This window comes from Tachyglossus aculeatus, chromosome 1, assembly GCF_015852505.1.
Source record: "Tachyglossus aculeatus isolate mTacAcu1 chromosome 1, mTacAcu1.pri, whole genome shotgun sequence".
Lineage (NCBI taxonomy): Eukaryota > Metazoa > Chordata > Mammalia > Monotremata > Tachyglossidae > Tachyglossus > Tachyglossus aculeatus.
The window spans coordinates 44,373,173-44,394,922 of NC_052066.1; the positions used below are offsets into that span (position 1 = coordinate 44,373,173).

Here is a 21,750-nt window from a genome sequence, read left to right on the forward strand (position 1 = left end):
CCTCTGACTCCAAACTCTCTTGGTTCCTCCCATGCCAGTCTTCTAATAATAATAATGATTATGGTACTTGTTAAGCATTTAACAGGTGCCAAGCTCTGTTCTAAACACTAGGGTAGATACAAGTTAATCAGTTTGGACATAGTCCCTGTCCCACATGGGGCTCACACTCTTAACCCAAGCGCTTAGTACAGTGCTCTGCACATAGTAAGCGCTCAATAAATACGATTGATTGATTAACCCCCATTTTACAGATGAGGTAATTGAGTCTTAGAGAAATTAAGTGACTTTCCCAAGGTCACTCAGCAGATATGTGGCAGAGCCAGGATTAGAACTCAGGTCCTTCCGACTCCCGGGCCCATACTGCTTCTTGTTGCTCCTTGCTCCCAACTCTTCCACTTCTGCCTCCTCACCCATGCTGTTCCCCTGGCTTGAAACTCCTTCCCTTCTCAAATCCAACAGACCACACAACTCTCCTATTCAAAGCCCTCCTAAAAATCTCACCTACAATAAACCTTCCCCAGCTAATATCTCAGCATCCTCATCTGTATAAACCAAACAACCAGCTGTAGCACTTATGAGACCTATCTTCAACACTCTTGGCATTTATTATATTCACTTGATTATTCCTGTAAATATTTATGTATTTGTCGCCCTTGTTAGAGTGTAAACTCTCTGTGGGCAGGGAACATCTAGTCTTGTCTTTTCTTATGCCGTCGAGTCATCTCTGATTCATAGGGACGCCATGGACACATCTCTCCCAGAATGTCCCACCTCCATATGCAGTTGTTCTGGTGTGTATCCATAGAGTTTTCTAGATAAAAATATGGAAGTGGTTTACCATTGCCCCCTTCCATGCAGTAAACTTGAGACTCCACCTTCAAACTCTCTCCCATGCTGCTGCTGGCCAGCACAAGTGAGTTTTGATTTGTAGCAGATTGCCTTCCTCTTGCTAGCCACTGCCCAAGCTAGGAATGGAATGGATATGCCTCTGCTTGACTCGCCCTCCCACAGTCGAGACTGGTAGAGTACTACAAACTCTCCAGGTGCGTGCCTCGTTCTTGCCTGTCCCGCCGTCGACCCCCGGCCCACGTCATCCCCCTAGCCTGGAATGCACTTCCTCCCAACATCTGCCAAGCTAGCTCTCTTCCTCCCTTCAAGGCCCTATTGAGAGCTCACCTCCTCCAGGAGGCCTTCCCAGACTGAGCCCCCTCCTTCCTCTCCCCCTCCTCCCTCTCTCCATCCCCCCTGCCTTACCTCCTTCCCTTCCCCACAGCACCTGTATATATGTACATATGTTTGTATGTATCTATTACTCTATTTTATTTGTACATATTTATTCTATTTATTTTATTTTGTTAATATGTTTTGTTTTGTTCTCTGTCTCCCCCTCCTATACTGTGAACCCACTGTTGGGTAGGGACCATCTCTATATGTTGCCAACTTGTACTTCCCAAGCACTTAGTACAGTGCTCTGCATACAGTAAGCACTCAATAAATATGATTGAATGAATGAATGAAAACCCTGAGAGGGGAGGGCAAGGAACATGTCACTTCTTAAGTATTTACGGCCCATGTGCTCTCTTCCTCCCTTCAAGGCCCTACTGAGAGCTCACCTCCTCCAGGAGACCTTCCCAGACTGAGCCCCTTCCTTCCTCTCCCCCTCGTCCCCCTCTCCATCCCCCCATCTTACCTCCTTCCCTTCCCCACAGCACCTGTATATATGTATATATGTTTGTACATATTTATTACTCTATTTATTTATCTTACTTGTACATATCTATTCTATTTATTTTGTTAATATGTTTGGTTTGGTTCTCTGTCTCCCCCTTCTAGACTGTGAGCCCACTGTTGGGTAGGGACTGTCTCTATGTGTTGCCGACTTGTACTTCCCAAGTGCTTAGTACAGTGCTCTGCACACAGTAAGCACTCAATAAATACTATTGATTGATTGATTGATAGTAGAGTCCTGTGGCATTCTCTCCAACTAGCACTCATAATAATAACAATAATAATGACATTTATTAAGCGCTTACTACTAATAATAATACTAATAATGATGGCATTTGTTAAGTGCTTACTATGTGCAAAGCACTGTTCTAAGCATTGGCACTGTTCTAAGCGCTGATGTGCAAAGCACTGTTCTAAGCGCTGGGGAAGTTACAAGGTGATCAGGTTGTCCCATGGGGGGCTCACAGTCTTAATCCCCATTTTACAGATGAGGTAACTGAGGGGGAGAGAAGCTAAGTGACTTGCCCAAAGTCACACAGTTGACAACTGGCAGAGCTGGGGTTTGAACCCATGACCTCTGACTCCAAAGCCCGGGCTCTTTCCACTGAGCCACGCTGCTTCTCTGCTCTGGAGGGTGGAGGGAGGAACCCAGGAGTTGGACTCCTTAGTGCTGCTGCTTCAGTGAAGGTTATTTGAGCAGATATTAATATTTTTTGGTATTAACTTGGAGCTAACCCAATCAGAGGGAAGGCTTGGGAAGGACAAAGTGGGGCCAGGTAATAGGGGTGGTGAAAGCCATTCTGGGGAGAGAGGGAGTCTTTTCTGTGCAAGCTTCTGGTAGCCAGCCCCAAGAGAGGGTAGCGGTAGGCTAGTCCTTGACTGATTCCCCCTTGCCTTCAGGGAGATCAATCAATCAATCAATCAATAGTATTTATTGAGCGCTTACTGTGTGCAGACCCCTGTACTAAGAGCTTGGGAAGTACAAGTTGGCAACATCTAGAGACGGTCCCTACCCAACAGTGGGCTCACAGTCTAGAAGGGGGAGACAGAGAACAAAACCAAACATATTAACAAAATAAAATAAATAGAATGTATGTACAAGTAAAATAAATAAATAGAGTAATAAATACGTACATACATGTGCAGCAGGTGCTGTGGGGAAGGGAAGGAGGTAAGGCTGGGGGTGGGGAGGGGGAGAGGAAGGAGGGGGCTCAGTCTGGGAAGGCCTCCTGGAGGAGGTGAGCTCTCAGTAGGGCCTTGAAGGGAGGAAGAGAGCTAGCTTGGCAGATGTTGGGAGGGAGGGCATTCCCTGGGTTTGAGACAAGGGATGGTGGTAATAATAATAATAATAATAATAATAATAATAATAATAATAATAATAATAATAATAATAATAATAAAGGTACTTGTTAAGTTCTTACTAAGTGCCAACCACTGTTCTAAGCTCTGGAATAGATACCAGTTAATCAGGTTGGACACAGTCCCTGTCGCACAATGGCAGCCCAGTCTTAATCCCCATTTTCCAGATGAAGTAACTGAGGCCCAGAAAGGTAAAGTGGCTTGCCCAAGGTCACACAGCAGAGATGTGGTGAAGCTGATATTAGAACCCAGGCTAAGCCTGTGCTCTATCCTCTAAGCCACGATGCTTGGTGGTGGCAATAAGAGAAGCAGCGTGGCTCAGTGGAAAGAGCACGGGCTTTGGAGTCAGAGTTCATGGGTTCAAATCCTGGCTCCACCACTTGTAGGCTGTGTGACTTTGGGCAAGTCACTTAACTTCTCTGGGCCTCAGTTACCTCATCTGTAAAACGGGGACTGTGAGCCGCCCCGTGGGACAACCTGATAACTTGTAACCTCCCCAGTGCTTAGACCAGTGCTTTGCACATAGTAAGCGTTTAATAAATGCCATTATTATTATTATTAATAAGGGTGCATAGATTTGGGGTTCATTAGGCTGGGATCCTCAAATCTGTGTGTCCCTGGAAGGGAAGAATCAGCAGAGGCCAAGACAGGACATATGATTCTTACTTTTTTAAATGTTATTTGTTAAGTGCTTCCTATTAGAGAAGCAGCATGGCTCAGTGGAAAGAGCACAGGATTAGCAGTCAGAGGTCATGGGTTCAAATCCCAGCTCTTCCACCTGTCAGCTGTGTGACAGGGCAAGTCACTTAACTTCTCTGGGCCTCAGTTCCCTCATCTAAAAAATGGGGATTAAGACTGTGAGCCCCCCATGGGACAACCTGATCACCTCATAACCACATAGCACAGTGCATTGCACATAGTAAGTGCTTAATAAATGCCATTATTATTATTATTATTATTATATGTCAAACACTGTCCTAAGTGCTGGGAGAGATACAAGCTAATTGGCTGGACACAGTTCCTGTCCCAAATAGGGCTCACAGTCTTAAACCCCATTTTGCAGATGTAGTAACTGAGGCACAGAGAAGTGAAGTGACTTGTTCAGGGTCACAAAGCAGACAGGTGGCAAAGCCAGGTTTAGAACTCAGGTCCTTGTGACTCTAAGGCTCATGCTCTAGCCACTAGGTAACACTGTTTCTCACCATAATTGTGGTATTTGTTAAGCACTTACCATATAATAATAATGATGATGGTATTTGTTAAGCGCTTACTATGTGCAAAGCACTGTTCTAAGCACTGGGAAGGTAACAAGGTGATCAGTTTGTCCCACGTGGGGCTCATAGTCTTAATCCCCATTTTACAGATGAGGTAACTGGGGCACAGAGCAGTTAAGTGACTTTCCCAAAGTCACACAGCTGACAATTGGCAGAGCTGGGATTTGAACCCATGACCTCTGACTCCAAAGCCCGGGCTCTTTCCACTGAGCCACGCTGCTTCTCTGTACTAAGCACTGGGGTAGACACCAGCAAATCAGGATGGACACAGTCCCTGTCCCACATGGGGCTCACAGTCTTAATCCTCGTTTTACATATGAGGTAACTGAGGCACAGAGAAGTTTAGTAACTTACCCAAAGTTACTACCAAGTTTGCACACAGTGAGCACTCAATAAATATGATTAATAAATACAGTTAAGTATGATTAATATTAAAGCCACACAGAAGAGAAGTGGCAGAGCCAGGATTAGAACATCCATCCTTCTGACTTTTAGGTACTTGCTCTATCCACTAGGCTGTGTTGCTACTACTTCATTCATTCATTCAATCGTATTTATTGAGCGCCTACTGTGTGCAGAGCACCGTACTAAGCACTTGGGAAGTACAAGTTGGCAACATTTAGAGACGGTCCCTACCCTACTTCTCCTACTGCTACCTACTACTACTAATATTACTATAGAGAAGCAGCGTGGCTCAGTGGAAAGAGCCCGGGCTTTGGAGTCAGAGGTCATGGGTTCAAATCCCAGCTCTGCCAATTGTCAGCTGTGTGACTTTGGGCAAGTCACTTCACTTCTCTGGGCCTCAGTTACCTCATCTGTAAAATGGGGATGACGACTGTGAGCCCCCCGTGGGACAACCTGATCACCTTGTATCCCCCCCCAGTGCTTAGAACAGTGCTTTGCACATAGTAAGCACTTAATAAATGCCATTATTATTATTATTACTGCTTATACTACTACTACTATTACTACTACTTCAACCACTACTACTACTACTACTACTACTACAAAATGAAACAGTGAGTACAGACCAAACCGACCAAACTGCCACAGCCTTTTTTTCCTCAAGTGTTCCAGTGTGTTGGCATACCCAGGGTCAGTGGGCTGGGAGTTACTTCTGGGCCTCAAGACTCATTTTTTTTTTCTCCTGCCCTCCATCTTACTGTTGCAAGATTTCCAAGATTTCCTTCAGTCCGCGAGGGGGAAAACGAATGGTCCAACTATTAAAAGTAGAGGTATTGATTGTCTTTTCTATATATCTTGAAAATAAAGATAAATTGAGGAGTATTTGGAGAGAGTCAGGCAATAACAGGATGAGGCCAAGTGTATTAACCCTGGAACATGCAGAAAAATAGACTTAAGATGGAAAAGCTATAAAGCATGTACTTGTCATTAGTCTGAAGCAGGACATTATAGTATTGGTAGAGGGGCAAATGAGTATACAATCATACAATCCCTTGAAAGAATATCTGTAATCTTCCATCACTGCTATGTCATTCATTTGTTGACCATCAGTCACGGAGTTACAAAACATGTCATGGATTTACAGGCAGATTATTTTTATAATAAGGACTGACAGTCCTTTATTTCTATAAATTGATACATTTTGTGATTGGCCATCAAGTATGGGGCTTTCAGGTGAGGTCTTCAGAACATTTGGTATTGCAAATCCCCAGAGAAAATAGTGCCAAATGTAAGGATTTTTTGTGGCATCCTTGCCAAATTCTGTGGTCCTCCTTGAGCTATTTCTTGCTGAAAAGCAAAAGGGATGAAGGGTGAAGGAGGAAACCATCTGTCAGCTACAGGGCAATGGGGCTGGTATTTTCATCGATCCTGTCCATTTTTACATGTCACAACGTGGGGAAAAATTCTGACAATTGTCACACCTCTCACTAAAAACTTTCAGTTATCTTTTCTGTGTTTCTGAAATCCATAAAAATAGATAAAATCTGGGCAAATGGCACCTGGAGTGGTAATCTCACCTTCCAGATCAATCAATCAATCACTGATATTAATTGAGCACTTACTGCATGTCAAACACTGTACTAAGTGCTTGGGAAAGAATAATAATAATGATGGCATTTATTAAGCTCTTACTATGTGCAAAGCACTGTTCTAAGTTCTGGGGAGGTAACGAAGTGATCAGGTTGTCCCACGTGGGGCTCACAGTCTTAATCCCCATTTTACAGATGAGGTAACTGAGGCACAGAGAAGTTAAGTGACTTGCCCAAAATCACATAGCTGACAATTAGCAAAGCTGGGATTTGAGCCCATGACCTCTGACTCCAAAGCCCGGGCTCTTTCCATAGAGCCACGCAACTTTTGTAGATATTATCCTTGCCCACAAGGAGCTTACAGTTTACAGCAGGGAGATAGGCATTAAAATAAATTATAGATTGGGGAAATAGTGTAACAGAATACCTACAAATTTATATAAGCTTTTATCCATCCAGAGTGATGTGGAGAATTGAAGCAATAATCTGGATAATTAACCTAAAAGGCATCACGATTGCCTGATTCCCAGATAATTGAACCTCAATTGGTTCTGAATGTTCCTACATTTCCCAAGCTCAGCTTGATCTGAGCTTGATGCCATATAGGCTCCATTCATTCATTCAATCATATTTACTGAGCGCTTACTGTGTGCAGAGCACTTTGTCAGCCTTCCTTTCTGTCTTCTGAATTTAGTTCTTTACCTGTTTGTTTATGCTTGTAACGTTGTGGCAATAGCAGTACTAATAATAATAATAATGGCATTTGTTAAGCACTTACTATGTGCCAAGCACTGCTCTAAGTGCTGAGGGAGATACAAGGTAATCAGTTTGTCCCACGTAGGGCTCAGAGTCTTTAATTTGTATTTTACAGATGAAGTAACTGAGGCAAAGAGAAGTTAAGTAACTTGCCCAAAGTCACACAGCTGGCAAGTGGCAGAGCTGGGATTAGAACCCATGACCTCTGACTCCTAAACACGGGCTCTTTCCACTGAGCCAAGCATGGTAGATATTAAGAAGAAGCTGCATGTCATAGTGGATAGAGGACTGGCCTGGGAGTTGGAAGGTCATGGGTTCTAATCCTGGCTCCACCATTTGCCTGCTGTGTGACCTTGAGCAAGTCACTTCACTTCTCTGGGCCTCTGTTACCTCATCTGGAAAATGGGGATTCATAATAATAATAATGATGGCATTTATTAAGCGCTTAATATGTGGAAAACACTGTTCTAAGCGCTGGGGAGTTTACAAGGTGATCAGGTTGTTCCACGGGGGGGTCACAATTTTAATCCCCATTTTACAGATGAGGGAACTGAGGCACAGAAAAGTGAAGTGACGTGCCCAAAGTCACACAGCTGACAATTGGTGGAGCTGGAATTTGAACCCATGACCTCTGACTCCAAAGCCTGGGCTCTTTCCACTGAGCCACGGTGCTTCTCCAGTGTGGAGATTAAGATTAAGACTGAGCCCCATGTGGGACAACCTAACCAGCTGGTATCTACCCCAACGCTTAGAACAGTGCTTGACACATAGTAAGCACTTAACAAATACCGTAATTATTATTATTATTGAGAGGCTACTGTGTGCAAATTACCAGACTTAGCAAGGGAAAAAGACACAGACGTAAACCAGGTCTAACCTTTGCCCCAAAAGAGTTCACAGCCTATGCATCTATCTCATTCAATCCACATATTCAGTTCTACCTTCACCACATCACCAATATCCTCCCTTTCCTCTCCATCCAAGCTGCTACTATGCTGATCCAAGCACTTCTCCTATCCTGCTTTGGCTACTGCATCTATTTCCTCACTGACCTCCATGCCTCTGGTCTCTACCCCTTCCAGTCCCTACTCTCTTGCATGGATCATTTTTCTAAAATAAACATTCAGTCCATGTTTGTCCACTCCTCAACAACCGGCTAAAGTTGCCCATCCACCTCCACATCAAAAAGAAACTTCTTACCACTGGCTTACTCCTGCCACCTTACCTCACTGAGCTCCTATTAAACCCACACCACACAATACTTCACCCCTTTTAGGGCCGGCTTGCTCACTGTGTCCTGATTTCTAGACTGTGAGCCCGCTGTTGGGTAGGGACCGTCTCTCCAACTTGTACTTCCCAAGCGCTTAGTACAGTGCTCTGCACACAGTAAGTCCTCAATAAATACGACTGAATGAATCTCATCCATCTCCCCCTACCCTTTTCCTACATCCTCCCTCTGGCCAGGAACTCCCTCCTCTTCCATATATGCCATACCACCACTCTCTCCACCACTGATGCCTTAGAGAGGTCACATCTCCTCCAAGAGGCCTTCCCCTATTAAGCCCTCTTTATTCTCCCTTCTGCATAGTCTAAGCACTTGGATCTGTGACCTTTGAGCATTTGCTATGCACCCATCCTCAGCCGTTATGTACTTGTTCTACACGGGGCTCACAGTTTAGGAGAAGGAAGTCCAGAGATTTTATCTCCATTGTGAAGATGGGTTACTGAGGTACAGAGAAGTTCAGTGACTTGCTGAGCATCACCCAGCAGGCAAGTGGCAGAGTCAGGTCTAAAACGAGTCTCCAGAGTGTCAGCCTGGTGCACTTGGGAAGCAGCATGGTGTAATGGTCTAATCACTCTGCTGCCCGGATTATCTTTCTACAGAAACACTCTGGGCATGTCACCCTCCTCCTCAAAAATCTCCAGTGGTTGCCTATCAACCTTCGCATGAAGCAAAAACTCCTCACTATTGGCTTCAAAGCTCTCCATCTCCTTGCCCTCTCCTACCTTACCTCCCTTCTCTTCTTCTACAGCCCAGCCCGGACACTCCGCTCCTCTGCCGCTAACCTCCTCACTGGGCCTCGTTCTTGCCTGTCCCGCCGTCGACCCCTGGCCCACATCCTACCTCTGCCCTGGAATGCTCTCCCTCCTCATATCTGCCAAACTTGCTCTCTTCCCCTCTTCAAAGCCCTACTGAGAGGCCTTTCCAGACTGAGAACTCCCCTTTTCCTCTGCTCCTCCTCCCCTCCCCATCGCCCCTACTCCCTCCCTCTGCTCAACCCCCTCCGCCCCACAGCACTTGTGTATATTTGTACATATTTATTACTCTTTTCATTTTATTAATGATGTGTATATATCTATAATTCTATTTATCCATTTTGATGGGATTGATGCCTGTCTACTTGTTTAGTTCCGTTTTCTGTCTCCCCCTTCTAGACTGTGAGCCCGTCGTTGGGTAAGGATTGTCTCTATCTGTTGCCGAATTTTACTTTCCAAGTGCTTAGTAATAATAATAATAATAATGATGATGATGTTGGTATTTGTTAAGCGCTTACGATGTGCAAAGCACTGTTCTAAGTGCTGGGGGGAACACAAGGAGATGAGTCTTACTCCCCAAAGTCTTAATCCCCATTTTACAGATGAGGGAACTGAGGCACAGAGAAATGAAGTGACTTGCCCAAGGTCACACAGCAGACATGTGGGGGAGGTGGGATTCGAACCCATGACCTCTGACTCCCAAGCCCACGCTCTTTCCACTGAGCCACGCTGCTTCTCTAGTACAATGCTCTGCCCACAGTAAGCACTCAATAAATACGATTAAATGAATAAACAATGTGAAGATCTCAGGTCTTGGAGTCAGAGGACCTGGGTTCTAATCCAATATCCAGTTCCACCAATTGTCTGCTGTGAGCCCTTGCACAAATCACTTAACTTGCCTTAGTTCCCTCATCTGTAAAATGGGGATTCAATGCATGTTCTCCCTATTGCTTAGACTATGAGTCCCATGTGGGACCTGATTATCTTCTATCTATTCCAGTGCTTAGTACAGTGCTTGGCAAATACCACTATTGTTATTATTATTATTATTATTGCTATAGTTTCCTCTAGGCCACACTATTATATCCCCAGGTTCCTTTCTGCTGATTCAGAGTGAGGCCTCAGACTTAATGCCATTCAGAGGTGGATCTATGAACATGATTTTTCTTTCAACCTGCCATCGAGTTCACTTGGTGTAGACATGTCCATTGACTTTGCAAAACAAGGATGTCAGCAGTGGTTGCTGTGAGTGGTGAACATGTTGCTATTGTTATGTTTATTGTCCTCGCAGCTTCTCTGCAGCTCATAGAGCATCAGCTGGGGTCAAAAGGTCAGAAAATCACCGGGTCATTATGATTGAAATGCACCGAATGCAGCTGGAAGAATAATGTTTGGGACGTGCTCAGAAACCATAATCTCTCCATCTGTAGTGGAGTAGTTAGATTCTTTTTCGAGACTAAAGTGGGTAATACGAATAGAATTCACATTCTTGCTTTTTTTAGTGGTATTTGTAAAGTGCTTACTATGTTCCAAGCACTGTTCTAAAGCACTGGGGTAGATACAAGTTTATCAGGTTGGACACAGTCCCTGCCCCAAATGGGCTCAGTGGGAGGGAGGAAGGTTTAATCTCCGTTTTACAGTTGTGGAAACTGAAGAACAGAGAATTTGAGTGACTGGCCCAAGGTCACAGAGCAAGCAATTGGCAAAGCCAGGATTAGAACCCAGGTCCCCTGATTCTCAAGCCTGTGCTCTTTCCACTAGGCCACGCTGCTTGTCTTATGCCTTATTGTCCCCCCCAGACTGTAAAACCTGTGATATCAGCTATATTTGAGTCTTAAAAATATTCCAAGTTACACTTTGGCACTAAGAGCATAAATTTTCACTGGATTAATAACAAACCCTTTATTATTTGTTCTGATTGCAAAAACAGTCCTAGAGATAAGTTGCATTATGATATAGTATTTCTCTACTTGGAATCATTCACCTTTGCCTCTTGCCTTACAATACTCCGGGGTATCTCTTATCTTGCTTCAACACAACCTAAGTGGTTTCACAATTGGTTTTTAATTCTTTGAGGTGGCACAGCTCTGCTGAGAAATTTTAGGCCTCTTTCTTTGGGACTTACACTGGACTCTCAGAGAGCCTTAGCTACCTTTGCCAGTTTAAGCCTGTAATTCTGAGTCTTGTCAATTTTTTTTTTTTTCTGGGTGAACGAGGCACCTGGGATGCTTGCCAACTGCTTGCTTTGCTTGAGAGCAGATTTATCCGATTTCTGGGGCTGCAGAATGATCCTCATGAAGCACGGCTTTGCACATTTTTCATTAGATTTTGATTGGACTTCTGGGGCCTGTCTAGTTTAGAAAAGTGAAAGGAAGAATTATCTAGGGAATTTCCATGGGTAATTCAGGCCATCTCCAGGCAAATCACTGAAGCTGAAGTCGGTTTTGGGGTGGAATTTTCTGAATCATCATCCAAGCCTTGTCCACATGAAAAGCGATGTTTATCAGTGTCCCCATCCAGGGAATTGGGATCAATACATACAAGCGCAGAACCCCTTGCCAATGTTAGAAAATAAGGAATAAACCGGCACCACAGCCATAGAACAGAATTATTATCCGTTCACTCTCCATCCCTGAATGATCTGAAAGAATGATCTGGTTTATGGCCCATTACCAGTAGATGGCATAAAGCCACTGAAGTCCATTTTCCCTCCAGTCTGTCCTTCCAGCCATCTTCTGGTTTAATTCGGGATCAGAAAGAGTTAGTTGGAGGTAAAATATCTCTAGGGGGTCCTTGGTGTCCGGCAGGTTTTAAGCTGTAGATACTGCAGAGAGGGTCTTCAGGGAGGACATCGCAGGAAGCGGCTTCCTCTTTCCTGAAATGAACAAAAAGCTGCTGCTTTCCTTCTGACCGCTTCACCTGATTAAATGAAAATATTAATAAATATTTCTATTTATTTTATTTTGTTGGTATGTTTGGTTTTGTTCTCTGTCTCCCCCTTTTAGACTGTGAGCCCACTGTTGGGTACGGACTGTCTCTGTATGTTGCCAACTTGTACTTCCCAAGCGCTTAGTACAGTGCTCTGCACACAGTAAGAGCTCAATAAATACAATTGATTGATTGATTGATTTCCTCTATCTTGTTTAATCCAAACCAGAGTCTGTGCTGCATATAGTAGGATTTTTTATTGGTAAAAATTGGACCCTCCAAGTCCAACTGAAATGTGGATTCTTCCTGGCTGTTGAAGGCATTCCACCAATTCTCTCCCGCCTACTAAGCCTCATTATAAATCGCAGCCTGCAAGCTTCGTTCCTCTCAAACCAACCTGCTGATGGTGTCTAGTTCTCATCTCTCTACTCACTGAATTGAGAAGCAGCATGGCTCAGTGGAAAAAGTTCGTGCTGGGGAGTCAGTGGTCATGGGTTCAAATCCCGGCTCCGCCACTTATCAGCTGTATGACTTTGGGTAAGTCATTTAACTTGTCTGTGCCTCAGTTACCTCATCTGTAAAATGGGGACTAAGACTGTGAGCCCCATGTGGGACAACCTGATCACCTTGTATCCTCCCCAGCAATTAGAACAGTGCTTTTCACATAATAAGTGCTTAACAAATGCCATCATCATCATTATTATTATTACTCACTGACTTGTTGCTCACTCCTTCCTTTCTACCTGGAATTCTCTCCTCTTTTTACGTTAGACAGACCACTGCTCTCTATATTCACTCATTCATTCATTCATTCATTCAATCATATTTATTGAACACTTACTGTGTGCAAAGCACTGTACTAAGCGCTTGGGAAGTACAGATCGGCAACATATAGAGACGGTCCCTACACAACAACAAGCTCACAGTCTAGAAAGGGGAGACAGACAATAAAACAAAACATGTAGACAGATGTCTACATGTCTTCATGGCCCTTCTAAAAACACTTCAGAAGGCTTTCATCTTTCATTTCCCTAACCCAATTGCACAACCCCCTTGGGTCAAGTCACTTCCTCCTCCAATCAATCAATCAATCATATTTATTGAGCGCTTACTGTGTGCAGAGCACTGTACTAAGCGCTTGGGAAGTACAAGTTGGCAACATATAGAGACAGTCCCTACGCAACAGTGGGCTCACAGTCTAGAAGTCTCCATACCTTCCTCCCTTTCCCATTCCCATTCCCACTATGGCAGCGTGGCTCAATGGAAAGAGCATGGGCTTGGGAGTCAGAGGTCATGGATTCTAATCCTGGCACTGTCATTTGTCAGCTGTGTGACTTTGGGCGAGTCACTTAACTTCTCTGTGCCTCAATTACCTCATCTGTAAAATGGGGATAAAGATTGTGAGCCACCCCATGGGACAACCTGATTATCTTGTATCCCCCCAGCACTTAGAACAATGCTTTGCACATAGTAAGCACTTAACAAGTGCGATAATTGTTATTATTATTATGTCACTTATTTCATATTTTTTCCTCTAATTTGTTCTTTGTTATAATTTTTGCCTCCCCTCCTAAATTTTAAGCTCCAAGAAGGCAGGGATCATGTCTACGATATTGTACTCTCTGCCCAAAGTAGGCATTTAGCAAATGATATTGACTGATCGTTTTTGCTCATTCAGGTGAGTGTTAAAGTACATTGAGAGCTATTTAATTTGGCTTATTGTTCCACTATTCCATGCATCTCACAAACCTGGTCATTATTATTATCAGAAAACATATATTGATGATTTGTAGATGACAAGCAGCATAGTCTAGTTGGAAAGAGCATGGCCCTGGGAATCAGAGGACCTGAGTTCTAATTTAAACTCTGCCACTTACTTGTGAAATGGCCTTGGGAAAGTCACTGAATTTTTCAGTGCCTCAATTTTCTCATCTGAAAAATAGGGATTAAATCAATACATGTTCTCCCTCTTACTTAGACTGCAGTAAAATAAACAAAAATCCTGTAGATAAAATTATCCACCATTTCTAATTGCTTGCAGGTGTACAGATGGACCTGAACTATGTGGTTATATCAAGGTCAAATAAAAAAAACCCCTGACAAACCTAATTGAGCCTGATGGCATTGTTTCAATGAATTCTTCTCAGCTAAAATCCCACTGAGGTTCACAGAATAGACCTTTTCCCCCCTTAAACTCACATTTTATCATCCATTCCATATTCCACTGAACTTCAGTTTTGGAGAAAGAAAAAGGAAAGTTGTCTCTAGTATTCCATTAACCCTAAGGTGCCATGCCACTTAGGGAACAGCTGAAACATTCATACCCCGTTGACCGTGATCTCCCATTTTCTCTGGTTCCCAACGCCAAAGTTGGGGACTCATGATACATTGCTGTTGAAGTGGAATTTACCTTTTATTCTGAACAGTGATATATTTCTGGAAATCAGTATAGACCTCTGTGTTTATGAAGCTATTCTTGGAAACATTTACATTTTTAAAAATTCACAGATGAAAGCTGACTTCTACAACCTTTCCCTCTGTTACATTTAAGGAATCCATTCAGTTTTCTAGTTAAATTTGAGCTATGAATTTGAGTGTTCCTTGTATGCTTAGAACATTAGAAATGTTGTCCTGAATCAATCAATCAATCGTATTTCTTGAGCGCTTACTGTGTGCAGAGCACTGTACTAAGTGCTTGGGAAGTACAAGTTGGCAACATATAGAGACAGTCCCTACCCAACAGTGGGCTCACAGTCTAGAATGAGGTCCAGTGTTTCAGTGAGAAGCAGCATGGCCTAGTGAAAAGAGCTCGGGTCTGGGAATCAGAGGACCTGGGTTCTAATTCCAGCTCTGCCACTTTCCTGCTGTGTGTGACCTTGGGCAAGTCACTTAACTTTGTCAGCTGTAAAATAGGGATTCAGTAACTGTTTTCCCTTCTATATAGACTATGAGCAGCAGACAAGTGATGGAGCTCGGATTCGACAGATCTGATATACTCTGAATCCCAGACCCAGGCTGTATCCACTATGTAATGACCAGGCTTCTGACTTTGCTGAGGTTGAATCCATTTCTCTTTTTCATTCATGCTGTAGCATGTGTGGGTCTTTGTCTGCTCTTCAGGGATGCAAAGAGATCCATGGTTGGGTAACTTTCAGGAGAGGCTGTCACCTTTTCAGGCTTGACATCTTATTCCTTTGACATCCATCCATGCCTCTTAATGTGTCCTAGGAGACAATAACCATCCATTTTATTGCGATTCTTCAAGGTATTTCTGGTTTTGCTGCTGGTACCTTTTCGACCTGAGAGCTATCGTCATCAACCACTGTCTTGAAGAGAGTATCTTGTCAGGCACAGAATTTCTGATCACACTAGTAGCAGGAGATGTAGTTATTGCTCTAATGAGGGTGCTTTAAAGTTGTCACAAATTTTCCTCTACGCGTCTTCTTTCTCCAGATCAATCAATCAATCCATTTTATTCATTGAGCGCTTGCTGTGTGCAGAGCGCTGTACTAAGGGCTTAGGAGAGTACAATATAACAGAGTTGGTAGACATGTTCCCTGTCCAAAACTTTACAGTCTAGAGGATGCAACTTAGTTACACATTCGACTTTGTCTTTAGTAGCAGTTTGGGCTGTAATATGTTTGTACATCCAGGAGGTAGCATTAGCATCTTACAAATTTTGCTGAAATAAGAATAAGGGGCTTTTTTGGTAATGGTATATTTTTTATAATGATATTTGTTAAGCACTTACTATGTGCCAGTCACTATATTAAGTGCTGGGGTAGATACAAGATAATCAGGATGGTCACATTCTCTGTCCCACCTAGGGCTCACAGTCTTAGTCCCCATTGTACAGATGAGGTAACTGAGGCATAGAGAAGAGAAGTGAAGATCAACAGACAGGCATCAGAACCCAGGCCTTCTGACTCCCAGGTTCCTGCTCTAACCACTAGGCAACACTGCTTCTGCTGCCTTTCCAGTACATCCATGCTATCCATTGGGACTGAGCCTGAAATTCTGCTGCTTCTTTTGAGCTTGTCATTGTGGCCGAGTGGAAAGTGCATTGGACTGTGCATTAGGAGACCTGCGGTCAAATCTGGGCTCTACACCTTGCCTGACCTTGGGCAAGTCACTTAACTTCTCTGCTCCTCAGTTTCCTCATGAGTAAAATGGGGATTAAAATCCATCCATCAATCAATCAGTGGTATTTATTAAGCTCCGTGCTATCCATTGGGACTGAGCCTGAAATTCTGCTGCTTCTTTTGAGCTTGTCATTGTGGCCTAGTGGAAAGTGCATTGGACTGTGCATTAGGAGACCTGCGGTCAAATCTGGGCTCTACACCTTGCCTGACCTTGGGCAAGTCACTTAACTTCTCTGCTCCTCAGTTTCCTCATGAGTAAAATGGGGATTAAAATCCATCCGTCAATCAATCAATGGTATTTATTAAGCTCTTACTATGTGCAGGGCACTGTACTTACCATTTGAGAGAGCACAATACCACAGAATTAGCAGACGTGTTCCCCACCTTAACTAGCTTCTAGTGTAGAGGGGATTTAAATACCTGCTCTCTTTCTCCCTTATACTGCGGTGTGTCTTATCCAATTGTATTGTATCTACCCCAGCACTTAGTACGGTGTTTGACACATAATAAAACCTTAACAAATACCATCATTATTATTTCCTTTGGTAGTTTTGTTTCATTGTTCCTTATGTCTCTGTCATTAACCCCTCTCCTGCTTGTCTCCTAGACTGTGAACCCCTTGGGATGGGCATCTATAACTATACACTTCTCTTCTGGTGCTTAGCAGAGTATTTTGCATATAGTATGTGACTAAATGCTTCTCAATGCCACTACTACTACTATTCCTATTTAGTAAGTGGAAAATTATTTTTGTGATTATAAGTGGGTGTTTACCACATTCAGTGAGCAGGAATGAGCTATTACTGTTTTTGTCAACAATCCTAGGTCTCCCCAATCTTTCTCCTTATTTTGAAGTCATTGTCATTCTATCAATCAATCAACCGATGATATTGATCACGCTGTGTACTTGGGAGAGTATAATATAACAGAGCTGGTAGACAGTTTCTCTGCCCACCAAGAGGTTACTGTCCAGAGTGAGAGCTAGATATTAAAATAAATTACAGATAAATGCATAAGTACTTATGTACATCAGTACAACGGGCTGAAGGTGGGATGACTATCAACATCCAGATCCAGGTTCAAGCTCACTGTAGTCAGGGATTATCACTCAATCAATCAATCATATTTATTGAGCGCTTACTGTGTGCAGAGCACTGTACTAAGCGCTTGGGAAATACAAGCTGGCAACATATAGAGACAGTCCCTACCCAACAGTGGGCTCACACTCCTTATTGTTGTATTATAGTTTCTCAAGTGCTTGGTACAGTGCTCTGCACACAGTAATCACTTAATAAATACAATTGAAAGACTGAATGAAGCAGCATGGTTTGGGAGTCAGAAGGACGTGGGTCCTAATGCAACTTATTTTGTTAATGATGTGCATAGAGCTTTTATTCTATTTGTTCTGACGATTTTGACACCTGTCTCCATGTTTTGCTTTGTTGTCTGTCTCCCCCTTCTAGACTGTGAGCCCGTTGTTGGGTAGGGACCATCTCTATATGTTGCCGACTTGTACTTCCCAAGTGCTTAGTACAGTGCTCTGCGCATAGTAAGTGCTCAACAAATATGATTGAATGAACTCAGCCCACATGGTTCATTTCTCCAACGTCAATCTGTACCTCAAGCTCATCTACCTCACCATCAACCCCTTGCCCAACCCCTTCTGTCTTGGAACTCCCTCGCCCTTCAAACATAACAGACCACCACTTTCCCCACTTCTAAAGCCCTATTAAAATCACATTCATTCATTCAATCATATTTATTGAGCGCTTACTGTGTGCAGAGCACTGTACTAAGCTCTTAGGAAGTACAAGTTGGCAACATATAGAGACGGTCCCTACCCAACAGCGGGCTCACATCTCTTTCTAGGAGCCTTTCCTGACTAAGATTTCATTTCTTCTACTCCCTCTCCCTTTTGTGTCTTTTGATAAGGTATGAGTTAAGCGCTTCCTATGTGCCAAACACTATGCTAAGTACTGGGGTAGATACAAGATAATCAGGTCCCACATGGTACTCATGGTCTAAATAGGCAGACAAACAGGTATTCATTCAATCATTCATTCAATCGTATTTATTGAGCACTTACTGTGTGCAGAGCACTGTAGTAAGCACTTGGGAAGTACAAGTCGGCAACATTCATTCATGGCAACATATAGAGACGGTCCCTACCCGACAATGGGCTCACAGTCTAGAAGGGGGAGACAGACAACAAAGCAAAACATATTAATAAAATTAAATAAATAGAATAGTAAATATGTACAAATAAAATAGAGTAATAAATCTGTACAAACATATATACAGGTGCTGTGGGGAGGGGAAGGAGGTAGGGTGGGGGGGATGGGGTATTGAATCCCCATTTTGCAGATGAGGGTACTGAGGCACTGTGCAGTTAAGTGACTTGCCAAGGTCACATAGCAGACAAGTGGCAAAGCTGGAATTGACCCATGGCCTTTGACTTCCAGACTCGTGCTCTTTCCACTATACCATGCATATTTATTATTATTATTATTAATTATTATTAATAATAATAAATGGTATTTGTTAGGCACTTACTATGTACCAGGCACTGTACTAAGCTCACACAAATTAATCAGGTTGGGCACAGTCTCTGTCCTGTATAGAGCTCACAGTCTTAATCCCCATTTTGCAGATGACATAACTGAGGTCCAGAGAAGTGAAATGACTTGCCCAGGGTCACAAAGCAGACATGTGACAGAGTCAGGATTAGAATCCAGGTCCTTTTGACTCTCAGGCCTGGGCTCTACCCGCTAGGCCATGCTGCTTCTCATCAAGTGGTTATTCTGTCTCAAACACTGTTCTCAGCACTGGGTAGGTGTCTGTTAGGTTAGACACAGTTCCTGTCCCACATGGGGCTCACAATCTAGGTAGGAGGGATTACAGGTATTTAATCCCCATTTTACAGATGAAGAAACTGAGGCACAGAGATGTTAAGTCACACAGAAGGCAATTGTCATAGCCGGGATTAGAAACCAGGTCCCCTGACTTGCAGGCCTGTGCTCTTCTACTAGGCCATGATGCTTCTCTAAAATCACCGGTTTGGAAGGTTTGTTCTTTGGATGCTGGGGAAGTTCGGCATACACTGGCAGTCTTTAGGGTGTGGAGAGCTGGGTACAGAATGACATTTTAGAAAGATTATCCTGACCAGAATGTTGAAAGACACCAGGGAAAGTGAGATGAGGGGGAAATGTAAAGGCTGGGTGGATAATAATAATGGGAGACTTCAATTGCCCCAATGTAGATGGCTGAATAACTCATCAAGAAGAGAAATGGAGGCAAGATTTTGGAGGGGAAAATGTCTGCTTTTTGAAATAGCTATTCTTAGAACCCATAAGGAAGATAATGTGTTGGACTTAATTCTGAGTAGCTGTCAAAACCTAGGTCAGGAAGTGTGTATTGTGGAGTCAGTTTGCAGTGTGATGACAACTCGATCACGTTTAACATTTTTGCTAGGAGGTGGGGGAAGAAGAGGGCCAGAAAAACAAAACAAGGATATTTAATTTCAGAAAAGGGGACTATCATAAAAACTGAAAAGGAGTAGCTGACCTGCTAGAAGCCTGGAGGTTGTTATAAAGAAATATCATCTTAGAGGCCCAAGAGAATTATGTGCCAATGAACAACAACCACAACACAACAAAATCAGGTGACCAGATGGTAATCCTGCCAGACAACCTGCCTGCAGGTTAAAGAGATCATCGGGGACGAAAAAGTCATCTTTTTTCATTCAGTCATATTTGTTGAGCACTTACTTTTGTGTAAAGCACAACAAAAAATGGAACACTTTCCCATCTGAAAAGAAATAGGAAAGTCCATAAAGAGTGACAGGTTAAAGTCCTGTAGGAAATCAGGCAGGGCTAAAAGAGCCTGAAGCTCACCCGGTAAGGAAAGGCGAAGGAAACGATAAAATGTACTTCAAATAGGTCAAAAGCAGGGAGCCAGCTTGGGAATGGGGGTAGGGGGAAAGAAGAGAGATTTGTGATGATTCAGAGATAAAAGGTGCACATAACCATGAAAAGAGGAAAGCCAAGAGGTTCAATGAATTCTTCAGTTTGATCTTTCCTGAGGAAGATGTTGGAAGAATCCTCTTACCCAAAATGTGTTTTAAAGCATTGGATCTTAACAACTGTCTCAAGTGGTGGTGACAACCTGGGATGTTTTTAGACTGTGAGCCCACTGTTGGATAGGGACTGTCTCTATATGTTGCCAATTTGTACTTCCCAAGCACTTAGTACAGTGCTCTGCACATAGTAAGCGCTCAATAAATACGATTGATGATGATGATGATGATGATGATGATGTTTTAGACTAAAAGGAAAATCTGATGCCAGCTAATCACCCAGACCAGGTGGCATGAATCAGAGCACTCTAGAGGAACTCAGAGGGGGATGAATCTATTGTTACAAAAGTGTCCTGTCCGAAAGCTGTCACCTCTCTTCTGTATTCTCCCAAGGACGTAGTACAATGCTCTGCACACAGTAACTGCTCAGTAAATGCCACTGATGACGATGATGATGATGACGATGATTACTGGTGGAGAGCCAACAATACTCCCACTTGAAAGAAAGGTTCTAGAGGTGTCTCTTGTCTTATGCCGTGAAGTCGTCTCTGACCCATAGTGACTCCATGGACACCCCACCTCCATCTGCAAAAGTTCTGGTAGTGGATCCATAGAGTTTTCTTGGTCTAAATATGGAAGTGGTTTACCATTGTCTCCTTCCACACAGTAAATTTGAGTCTCCACCCTTGACTCCCTCCCATGCTGCTGCTGCCCAGCACAGGGGAGTTTTGACTTGTAGCAGATTGCCTTCCACTCGCTAGCCACTGGCCAAGCTAGGAATGGTATGGTTAGGCCTCTGCTTGACTCTCCCTCCCATAGTCGAGACTGGTAGTGCACTGGAAACTCTCTAATTGCGAACCTGAGAGGTGTTTCCAGGATTAATATAATTGTGACTCATTATATACTCATTTCTATACCTGGCAAAGGAGCAACATAGCATTAGTGAGCACTTTAAAAAAATCCAACCTCTTGGGGTAAGGGCTAATATGCTGGAAGTAGTAGATGGGGTCAATGGTGGTAATAATTATAATGATATTAGGAATAATCATAATAATAATATCTGTTTAACACTAACTATGTGCTAAGCATGGGGACAGATGCAATGCAATCATATCAGACACAGTTTTTGTTCCATAAGGGGCCTCAAAGTCTAAAGGGGAGGAAGAAGAGCTGATTAATTCTCATTTTATGTATTGTTGTATAAATTGTGTAATTTACTGTATAATAAACCATAATTTATTTATTTATATTAATGTCTGCCTCTCCCTCTATTCTGTAAGCTCCTTGTAATAATAATAATACTAATAATAATGATGGCATTTATTAAGCTCTTGCTATGTGCAAATAATAATAATAATGATAATGATGGCATTTATTAAGCAATTACTACATGCAAAGCACTGTTCTAAGTGCTGGGGAGGTTACAAGGCAATCAGGTTGAACCACATGGGGCTCAC

The 21,750-nt window shown here is 43.1% G+C and overlaps 1 non-coding gene across 1 annotated transcript; it reads right to left on the reverse strand.

Moving 5' to 3' along the window:
• Positions 1-21,024: 21,024 nt before the first annotated feature.
• Positions 21,025-21,162, reverse strand: LOC119935664. The gene has a single exon (XR_005453407.1). It is a non-coding gene; the product is annotated as a small nucleolar RNA SNORA7 (small nucleolar RNA).
• Positions 21,163-21,750: the final 588 nt, after the last annotated feature.